An 11,662-nucleotide genomic window follows, 5' to 3' on the forward strand; every position below is an offset into this window, starting at 1 on the left:
GGAGAGGAAACATTCCTGAGTTGTGAAACTGGCCAGAGCTTCTTTAGCCATTTAAAAGATCTACATACATTTGAAAAGGACTGAGAAAGAAATTCCAAAAGATAAAGGAAAAAGGTGCAGGGAGCCTCTTGCCTTATTTTCAACAGAGAGAATGAAGCCTCTTGTTTTTAATCTGTATTTGCCCTTACAATCTTCTTCCTGTGTTACTATGAAATAATAACATTGCGATATTTAATTAACACCATTGTTGCTTTTACCTTTTTCTGGGCAGGATGCAGATGCCTAAATATCCAGCTAGTCCATAGTAAAATGCAAAACAATGACCACAATTGAAATAGCATCAGTTTTTGAATTCAGTACAATATTTGCTTTGGAGGACAACGTTCAAATATATGACAATATATTTGGTGCAGTTCAATGGTGCAGGGTTCAATCAGATTCTTCGTAAGCAATGTGTAAACATTTCCCTCCATCACACATTAATTGTACTAGCTGTCATGACATCTTCATTGCTTGAGCTTTCAAATAGCTAACCATTTGAACATCGTTTCGTGGCTCCTTACAAAATATTATCCAATCCAAGCTTAAGGAGTAGTTTAACTCTGGAGTCTTATAATTAAAATTTTAATGAAGAGTTTTCCTTGTAAGACCCCCCAGAATTTCTTGAGTTTTCGTCATATATATAAATATATATATATATATATATATATATATATATGTAACTTTTTTTTTTTTGAGAAGGAGTCTTGCTCTGTTGCCCAGGCTGGAGTGCAGTGGCGTGATCTGTGCTCACTGCAACCTCTACCTCCTGGGTTCAAGCGATTCTCCTGCCTCAGCCTCCTGAGTAGCTGGAATGACAGGTGCCTACCACCAGGCCAGGCTGGTCTCAAACTCCTGGCCTCAAGTGATCCACCCACTTCAGCCTCCCAAAGTGCTAGGATTACAAGCGTGAGCCACCACGCCCGGCCCTGTAACATCATATTGACAATAATAACGTAGGCCCTTTGGTAATTGTTCTGTCTTCCTGAAAAGCATTTCTCAATGTGAACTACAAAGATACCTATGGCCATATCTAGGATCAAAGTCTTATTATGAACTTCCAGGGTGTAATGTACACAGCCCTATTTTAATGTACACAGCCCTTTTTTTTTTTGGTTGGTTGGTTGGTTTTGAGACGGAGTTTTGCTCTTGTTGCCCAGGCTGGAGTGCAATGGCATGATCTCAGCTCACAGCAACCTCCGCCTCCTGGGTTCAAGTGATTCTCCTGCCTCAGCCTCCCGAGTAGCTGGGATTATAGGCATGCACCACCACGTCCGGCTAATTTTTGTATTTTTAGTAGAGATGGGGTTTCTCCATGTTGGTCAGGCTGGTTTCGAACTCCCGACCTCAGGTGATCTGCCCACCTCGGCCTCCCAAAGTGCTGGGATTACAGGCATGAGCCACCACACCCGGCCTGCCCTATCTGTTTTCAGTTGAAGATAAACTCATCCTACCGGCACTTTCTCAGGCATCAGTCCCAATCAAGTTATGTTATTATAACAGCCTATTAAGTCTCCCTGGATAACAGACAACCTTTGTTTATCTATCCATACTGGGACTGGAGAGAACTTGCTTTGTACAATTAATGAAGTGACATTACACCTGTCTTCTCAGCCTCTGTCTGTAAATGCCAGCTTTCTATTTGTGTATTGATTAGATGCTATTCTTTTCATCCGTTCCATAGTCATAGTCTCAGTACCTAATTGTTTCCTTAAATATGAATAGACCTGCTAATGATGATATTGTAGAACTGTTTTGTAGCTAATTGCTGCTGGGCTATGAGTGAGGGCCTCCTACAGCTTGATGAGATTATGTCTTCCCAGCATTAAATTATTACAAACAGATCAATTTCAAATGTTAACAAATAACATGTTTGTTAGTAAAAATGTGAGTCTTACAGTAATTCAAATAACCACTACTGTGGATAGAGCAGCCAGTACCAGTTACAGGAAAAGTCCTTTGTGGGAACAACAGTGCAATCCTCCCAAGGGTCCAGCTGCGTTTTTCTTTCCCTCTGATGGCCCTATAGGTGATCAGTAGCATTTGAAAGGGTTCCTCTCAGCACAGTGGCAGCCCAGGCCTTTCCCCTGGAAAAGCTTTGATGCAGAGGAAACCTCCCAGTCAATTGGGATGGTGGACTTCTTTGGAGGGATACCTCCAGATCCTTCTGACTTTTTAAGTCTCATGGTTTCTAAAGAAGAGAAAAGCCCTATTAAGTACTGAGTATGATTATGGGAGGATTCAGTTAAATCAGGCGTAGGAAGGACAGGCACAGTGGCTCATGCCTGTATCCCAGCACTTTGGGAGGCTGAGGCAGGCGGATCACCTGAGGCCAGGAGTTCAAGACCAGCCTAGCCAACATAGCAAAACCCCATCTCTACAAAAAATATAAAAGAAACTATCCAGGCATGGTGGCACATGCCTGTAATCGCAGCTACTTGGGAAGCTAAGGCAGGAGAATCACTTGAATCTGGGAGGCAGAGGTTGCAGTGAGTCGAGATCGTGCCACTGCACTACAGCCTGGGCAACAGAGCAAGATTCTTTCTCAAAAAACAAAAATAAATAAAAACATTTTTTAAAAGTCAGGCACAGGACTTGATCTTGGACCCAAATTAGAGCTAGGTCACGCTTGCTTAAAGGAGTCACTGTAATTTTAAACAAGGCTAGTGGTAAAGTTCCAGTCCATCTTAACATTGTAGGTTGCGGAATCTTAGCCAATGAGTCTTTCAGAGCTGGATTCATTAATTTGTTAATTCATTAATTTTTTTTATTCTACTGGATGACAGTAGGAATAAAATGACTTTTTCTGTCTTATTAAAATGCTCTGATATTCCAAAAGGGAGATTCATATTTATTAAGAGAGCCTTTCCCATTGTTTATACTCCCTGCCTAAGCATCAGCTCCTTTTTTTCTTTCTTCACAGCTGACAACAGATGCCCTAAATGTTTCACCTCAGGTTAGCCCTATTGCAATTTGTCTAGCAAGACCTTATGGCCCTGCCAGATGAGAAATTGCAGTAAAGCCAAAGCATCAGTTTTGCATTGCTCTTTAGTTTCTGAGGCTACTAGTAGCAAGTCATCTACATAGCGAATAATCATAGATCCCCCTGGTGGGAGAAATTCCTCTAAGTGTTTCTGTAAATTACTAGAGAAAATAATGGAAGCATTCAAAACCCTTGAGGAATTCTTTGCCATAAATATCAGACTTTCTCATAAGCAAAAGCAAACAAGAATTTAGATTCATCCGCTAGAGGAATGGAAAGAAAGAAAATGCAGAAAATTGATCAATTACAGAGAAAAACTTTGCAGACAATGGTACCAAAGTCAGAATAGTTGTTGGGGTAAACAGAACAACACACATATTTACTTCAAGATTTTTTTTTTTTTTTTTTTTTTTTTTTTTTTTGAGACGGAGTCTCGCTCTGTCACCCAGGCTGCAGTGCAGTGGCCGGATCTCAGCTCACTGCAAGCTCCGCCTCCCGGGTTCACGCCATTCTCCTGCCTCAGCCTCCCGAGTAGCTGGGACTACAGGCGCCCGCCACCTCGCCCGGCTAGTTTTTTTTTTTTTTTATTTTTTAGTAGAGACGGCGTTTCACTGTGTTAGCCAGGATGGTCTCGATCTCCTGACGTCGTGATCCACCCGTCTCAGCCTCCCAAAGTGCTGGGATTACAGGCTTGAGCCACCGCGCCCGGCCTTTTTTTTTTTTTTTTTTGAGATGGAGTCTTGCTCTGCCGCCCAGATTGGAGGTCAGTGGTACGATCTCGGCTCACTGCAAACTCTGCCCCCCAGGTTTAAGCGATTCTCCTGCCTCAGTATCTCAAGTAGCTGGGATTACAGGCACGTGCCACCACACCCAGCTAATTTTTTGTATGTTTCTTAGAGACAGGGTTTCACCATGTTGGCCAGGCTGGTCTCGAACTCCTGACCTCAGGTGATCTGCCTGCCTTGGCCTCCCAAAGTGCTGGGATTACAGGTGAGCCACCACACGCGGCCTTCTTTAAGATCTTATACAAATAAATTCAGCGGTTGACCATCTTCATCACTTTTACCTCTCTTCTCTTTCAGAAGTGTGAGACTATTTCAAAGTTGGTGGCTTTTTCAATTTATCCCTTGTTTCTCTATTTTTTTTTTGAGACAGAGTCTTGCTCTGTCACCCAAGCTGGAGTGTAGTGGCACGATCTCAGCTCACGGCAGCCTTGACCTCCCAGGCTCAAGAGATCCTCTGACCTCTGCCTCCTGAGTAGCTGGGGCTAGAGGCACGCACCACCATGCCTGGCTAATTTTTCTTTTTTCTTTTTTTTTTAATTTTTTATTTTTTATTTTTGTGGAGACAGGGTCTTGCTATGTTGCCCAGGCTGGTCTCAAACTCCTGGGCTCAAGTGATCCTTCTGCCTTGACCTCCCAAACTGCTAGGATTACAGGTGAGCCCCCACATCTGGCCTCTAATTCTTTTTTTTTTTTTTTTTTTTTTGAGACGGAGTCTCACTCTGTCGCCCAGACTGGAGTGCAGTGGTGCAATCTCGGCTCACTGCAAGCTCCACCTCCCGGACTCACGCCATTCTCCCGCCTCAGCCTCCTGAGTAGCTGGGACCACAGGCACCGCCACCATGCCCGGCCAATTTTTTGTATTTTTAGTAGAGACAGGGTTTCACCGTGTGAGCCAGGATGGTCTCGATCTCCTGACCTCGTAATCCACCCGCCTTGGCCTCCCAAAGTGCTAGGATTACAGGCGTGAGCCACCATGCCCGACTCTCTAATTCTTTTATAACTTATTTCATTCCTTCTAATTGAGCTCCCAACAAAGGAGATCGTTTTACACGCAGCTATGGCTTATCCCTTTGGTAAATTGATTTTATGGGTTCTATAGCTCAAATTAAACCAGCATCTTGATTCTCTAGGGCTCAAAAGATGCCTTGATTTGTGTCAGCTCAGGAAGGGGGCTTTTCCGGCACTGAATATGGTAGGCTTGAAGGTGCATGGCAGGTCTCTCGCCAATAGGTTTACAGAAGAGCCAGGAGAAAGGGGGAGTACTTGCTCCTTAAGCAAAGGCAGAGGGCCCACCTGATGGGAATTGGAGGGAAGGGAACATGTAGAAGGCTGAGCCAAGATACCAACAACCTGTACTGATGGAAAGCAAGAGCTTTCCAAGGCAAATGCAGAATAAGTAGCACCAGTCTCTAGGAGAAAAGGCAAGGACAGATCAGCCTAACAAACAGTGATCGACACACACACACACTTAACCCTAATCCCTTCCCACCACTGCCATTTCCTCAATCTATCTATTTTGAGCCATTTGCAAAGCATCCCCTAGCTGAAGGTTTTGTCCTCTTATGCCCCCACCCCTGATTATCTTGTTCCTGCCATCCTTCATGCCTCAGTCTCTTTGGACAATCCCTCTTCCAATGTCCTTGCTTCTTGCAATGATGACACGTGTCTTGCTTCCTTTCCTTTCTAGGTTGTCCAGAGCAGGAGTTACTCCCTTTTAGTAAACAGACATGAGCAACTAACACAGAAGTTTTTCAGTTTCTTTACTTCTTTGACTTTCTCTAGATTCCCAAATACTGAATAGCTGCTCCTAAGCTTACATGATAGTCAGTCCTGCCATCCTACCACCTTTTCCCTTATTTGAGTTGTTGTTGTTATTTGTTTTGTTTTTTGTTTTGAGACAGAATTTTGCTCTTGTTGCCCAGGGTGGAGTGCAATGGCACCATCTCTGCTCACTGCAACCTCCACCTCCCGGCTTCAAGCAGTTCCCCTGCCTCAGCCTCCCGAATAGCTGGGATTATAGGCCTGCGCCACCATGCCTGGTTAATTTTGTATTTTTAGTAGGGATAGACTTTCACCATGTTGTTCAAGCTGGTCTCGAACTCCTGACCTCAGGTGATCCACCCGCCTCAGCCTCCCAAAGTGCTGGGATTACAGGCGTGAGCCACTGTGCCCAGCCATATTGGCACTTTTTAAGCCTCGTGTTTTTTAATGTCCCATTAACCAAAGCAAATCACATGATCAAGCACAGATCTGAGAGTGTGGAAAAATGGACTCTACCTCTTGCAGGGAGGAGCTGAAAGTTCCATCACAAAAGGGTATGCATCCAGGGATGGCAAGAATTTGAGGCCATTTTTGTGATCTCTCGCAGAGATTGTCCTTGGACATAAAATTCAAGGCTGGCAGTTATTTTTTTTGTTGGCACATCAAATATACCATTGTCTTGTTTTCTGGCTTCTGTAGTTTGTGTTGAGAAGTCGGCTGTCAGTCAAACTGCATAACTATAAAAGTAATCAACCCACCCACCAGCTGCTTTGAATATTTTCTCTTTGTCTTTGCTTTCCCTCAGTTTTACTATGATGTGCCTAGGTGTGGTTTTTTGTTTGTTTGTTTTATCCCGCAATTGGTTCATGTGACTTCTAGAAACTGACTTGATATCTTTTACCAGTTTGGAAATATTTCATCCATTAACTCTTCAAATGTTATCTGTGTCCCATTCTTTCTCACCTTGTTTTTCTGAACTCCAATTAAGCGTATATTAGGTCAAGCATGGTCACTCACGCCTGTAATCCCAGCACTTTGGGAGGCTGAGGCAGGAGGATTCCTTGATCCTAGGAGCTCAAGACCAACCTGGGCAACATAGTGAGACCTCATCTCTACAAAAAAAAAAAATGATCAAAATTAGCTGGGCATGATTGCATGTGCCTGTGGTGCTAGCTACTCAGGAGGCTGAGGCAGGAGGATTGCTTGAGCCCAGGAAGTTGAGGCTGCAGTGAGCAGAGATTGGGCCACTGCCCTCCAGCCTGGGTAACACAGCAAGACCTTGTCTTACACACACACACACACACACACACACACACACACACACACATATATATATTAGACCTTCTTTCTGTATGCCCTATGTCTCTTACCTCCTTTGCCTTGTCTTTTACCATCTTTTTACCTCTCCAAGCTTTAGTCTGGTTATTTTATTCTGACTTATCTTTCAGGTCACTAATTCTGTCTTCAACTCTTGTGTATCCCACCCATTGAGCTGCTAATTTTAACTTGTATATTTTATATTTCTAAATTTTTCATTAGATTCTTTTTGTAGTTTCAAATTATCTGCTAAATTTCTCAATTCTGTCTTTTGTTTCCTTGAATTATTAAATATAATTATTTTAAATTCTGTATCTGATAATGCCATTATTTGGAGTCCTTGTGGCTCTGTTTTTATTATATTACTTTTCCAATTTCATTTTTATTACATTTTCTTTTCTCCTTATGACATTTTTTGTTTGTTTTTAAGACAAGGTCTCACACTGTCACCTAGGCTGGAGTGCAATCATAGCTCACTATAACCTTGAACTACTGGGCTCAAGCAATCCACCTGCCTAGGCCTCCCAAGTGCTGGGATTGCAGGCATGAGCCACCATGCCGGGCCTTGTCCTGGTTATTTTTTATTGAGTGCTGGACATTGTGAATGGAAAACTATAAATCATTTGAGGCCGAGGACAATGTTATCTTCCTCCAGAGAAAATTTACATTTGTTTCTGGCAGGCAGCTGGGGCACTGGAAATCCTGGTCACCTTAATTCAATTTTCAGGGATTGAAAGAGCTCAAATCTTGACTACAGTCCCTTAGGGGACGGGGATGCAGTCCTTTAGAGGGCTATTCTATTTCCCGTTTACACTTATTCCTAGACCTTTGGGTTTCCAACCCAAAGCATGAGGGGCTTACTAGGGCCCTCCTCCTTGGTGAGCCCTGAACTCTGATTTTTGACCCCTTACCTCATAAGTCTACTAACAGTTCTGCTCAGCTTCTTGGGCCCTCAGCTGTCTGCTGGAATTAGCGGATGGCCATAGGGGATAAGCAGCCTTAAATGCTGAGCTCATCTCTCAGCTCATTTCCTTTCTCCCATATCTTGGTCCCATATGCTTCACCACCTATTATCACTTGGATATTTTCAAGCAAATATTTTCCCTATTTTATTGAGTCTGTTTAGTTGCTCCCCGTGGATGTCGTTGTTCAAATTACTTATTTTGTCATTGCCAGACACAGAAGTCATTCAGCACTAGGTTTTAGGCTCTATTTATATTGTTGGGTCTACATATAATCTTGCTTCCAAGTACTGCATAGCACTCCCTAATATTTTATCTGCTTCTTCAGTCACTGCAAATAATGCTGCCATGACCTTTGTCATGCAGGCCATTGCTCTGTCACCCAGATTGGAGTGCAGTAGCATGAACATGGCTCACTGCAGCCTCAACCTTCTGGACTCAATGGATCCTCCTGCCTAAGCCTCTCACGTAGCTGGGATCACAGGCATGAGCTACCACACGCGGCAAATTTTTGTATTTTTTGTAGAGAAAGAGTCTCACCATGCTGCCCAGGCTGGTCTCAAACTCCTAGATTCAAGTAGTTCTCCCACCTCAGCCTCCCAAAGTGCCATGATTACAGGCATGAGCCACCACGCCCAGCCAAGAATTTTTGTGATGTATACCCAAGAGCAGAATTACAGAGAATTACCAGAATTACCCAACCTAGTGTACACTTTATTTGACAGGATACTGACATATTGTTCTCCAGAATGGTTGTGTTGGTCTGTATCTCCACCAGCAGTACATGAGCGCTCTCTAGCCACACATCCCTGCCAGCATTTGCTATTGCCTGCATTTCTAGGTGTGTGCATATTTGTCAATCTAATGGGTATGCAGTGATACTGTTGTTTTGATTTGCATTCCTCTGTTAATCAATGGGCTTGCACATCTTGGGTGTGGCATGTCTGCTGCTGGTGCTGCCAACACTTGGTGGGGCATGTAGAGCTGGGCCTCCGACCTCTGAGGAAGGGGTGTCATCTGGCGGGTTCTGAGAAGGCTGAAATGAGCTGGAACCTGAAACCACTGCTGCTGCTAAGGGCCGATCGAGACTGGCGCTACAGCAACAGGAATAGAAAGCAAGCAGGAAGGAGCAAGACCCTTCTCTCCTTCCCAGCCTTCCAGTCTCCCTCTAGTGTCCCAGTTGGTGGAAACTGACAGCCAGCCACAAGACAAAGAAGGAATGTAGGTTCAGAGTCCCAGCGTCAGCCTCACAAAGCAGAGTATGGCACCTTCCCCACCCCCGTCCCTTTGGCTTCGCAACATGAGTTCGAAGCCTTACATACGTTTGAACTTCCCTCAGCAGTAATGACAACTTTATGTTTCTGCCTAACAAGATGCCAGTCTCTTTCATACAAATATGCTCCTACTCTCTTCTCAAGAGGGGAGACATAAAGTCCCAACAGTCTTTGCAATCATCTCCAAATTAGTCACGCTATTGATGATATTAATTTCTCCTTTAAATAAGTCATAGTACCACTTAACTATTCTGTGACCTAGAGGCTAAGTTGTAAAACTTACCATCAAAACAACTGTTATTGACCAGGTGCGGTGGCGCATGCTTGTAGTCCCAGCTACTCAGGAGGCTGAGGCAGGAGAACCGCTTGAGCCCAGGAGGTGGGGGTTGCAGTGAGCCAAGATTGCACCACTGCACTCCAGCCTGGGCAACAGAGCGAGATTGTCTCAAATTAAAAGAGAGACAGAGGCTGGGCGCAGTGGCTCACGCCTATAATCCCAGCACTTTGGGAGGCCGAGGCGGGTGGATCACGAGGTCAGGAGATCGAGACCATCCTGGCTAGCATGGTGAAACCCTGTCTCTATAAAAATACAAAAAACTAGCCGGGTGAGGTGGCGGGCACCTGTAGTCCCAGCTACTCCGGAGGCTGAGGCAAGAGAATGGCGGGAACCCGGGAGGCGGAGCTTGCAGTGAGCCGAGATCGGGCCACTGCACTCCAGCCTGGGAGGCAGAGCGAGACTCCGTCTCAAAAAAAAAAAAAAGAGAGAGAGAATCAAAATCTGTAAGTACTATTTCGTGTCAGAGAGGAGGAGAGATGGCAGAGCCTTTAGGGAAGACTGTGAAGATGTACTGTTGGCCCTGCCAGGTTAAAAGAAATGTGATCTTTGAAGTGCAAATATGTGAGCTTTTCAACCCTGAGCAATAAAAAAAGTGCTCTGGTGGTCTTTGCAAATTGCTATGGAGTAACACTATTTGACAGGGCAGTAGCAAACTAGATGCAGGGGCTATGATGCTTTGCTTCAGTAAAGTGACTGCATCTGAAACAGCAGCTGCAATCAATTCACTGCGGTCATTCTTGAAGAGCCATCCACCTTCTGCCAAGTGTCAAATAGACAAATAGCACATGAGAGACATCACGACTGCAACCTTCAAGTTCAAGGCACTAATCTCTGCAATTTCCCCCAGAATCGTGACTTTGGGTTCCTTTCTCTCCATTAGGCAAGGGTTGTTCTGACATCTCAATATCATTGAATTTAGGCCACAGTTGAGTTCCAGTTTAAGTCAACCAACCACATAGGCTGTTAAAGTCACTTTCAGCTGCATGGACCAACATTAAATATAGGCCCTCTGGTAAATGTCCCCAGCTCAAGAAATTGTGCCCAATCCAATGTTATATCCATCCCTTTTGGTAGAACTTCCTTAGAATTCACTTATACACATATTCACCCAGGTTTTTGCCAATATTTCTTAACAAAAATCATGTTATTGTTTTGGTGTATAGGTTTTCTTCTTGTGTTTTAGTGTGCACCTGTCCACCTGTGGTGGATTGCACCCTCATTATGCAACAGGCGGTGGTGGTTGTGGTGGGTCCTGAGAGGAGAATGGGTATCCTCTTGCAAGGCACCAGAGGGCTACCAGGTCAGCCCTAAAAATTGTCTTACTCCTTGTACCTGCAGAGCTAACAGTGCTAAATCAAACACAAACTTTAATTGCTTGGGTTACAGAATTGTAACATCAGTTGAATTCCCAGCCTAGTCATGTGTCTCACATGAAATGTCAGGCAGTGGTCGGGAGGAGTGAGACCCTGAAACTTACCACTGCTTTCAAGCACAAGGATGCAAACAAACCAATCTTCAAACCCCATCTTCCAAGATATGATTCTTGACAACACTCCAGCTGCCAATTTTGCTATCACCCAGGATCTGATCAGGAAGTAGAAAGGATGACAGCTCCTCCCCTGGTGCATGTAGTTGAGATTTCAAGTGATCTTCCTGCCTTGGCTTCCTGAGTATCTGGGACTACAGGCACCTGCCACCACACCAGGCTACGTTTTGTATTTTTTGTAGACGGATCTCTTGAATTCCTGGGCTCAAGTGATCCTCCCAGCTCAGCCTCCCAAAGTGCAGGGGCTGCAATGTGAGTCACAGCGCCCAGCCTCCTCTGTTTGAAGAGTTCTAACTCCCTTCATTCCCCAGCCTTAGAGGCTCTGTTAATTTCCTGGAGCTGCCATAGAAAAGCACCACAAACCCAGTGGCTTCGACAGCAGAAATGGATTCTCTCACAGTTCTGCAGGGAAGAAGCCCTAGATCAAGGCTGTGAGAGAGCAGGAGGATCACTTGAGCCTGGGAGTTTGAGGTTGCAGTGAGCCATGACTGTCCCACTGCACTCCACTCTGGGCAACAGAGGGAGATTATGTGGAAAGAAAGAAAGAGAGAGAGAGAGAGAGGAAGGAAAGAAGGAAGGAAGGAAGGAAGGAAGGAAGGAAGGAAGGAAGGACAGGACGGAGGAGAAGGAAATAAGAAAAGGAGAGAGAGAGAAAGAG

This window comes from Macaca thibetana, chromosome X (assembly GCF_024542745.1).
Source record: "Macaca thibetana thibetana isolate TM-01 chromosome X, ASM2454274v1, whole genome shotgun sequence".
Taxonomy (NCBI): domain Eukaryota; kingdom Metazoa; phylum Chordata; class Mammalia; order Primates; family Cercopithecidae; genus Macaca; species Macaca thibetana.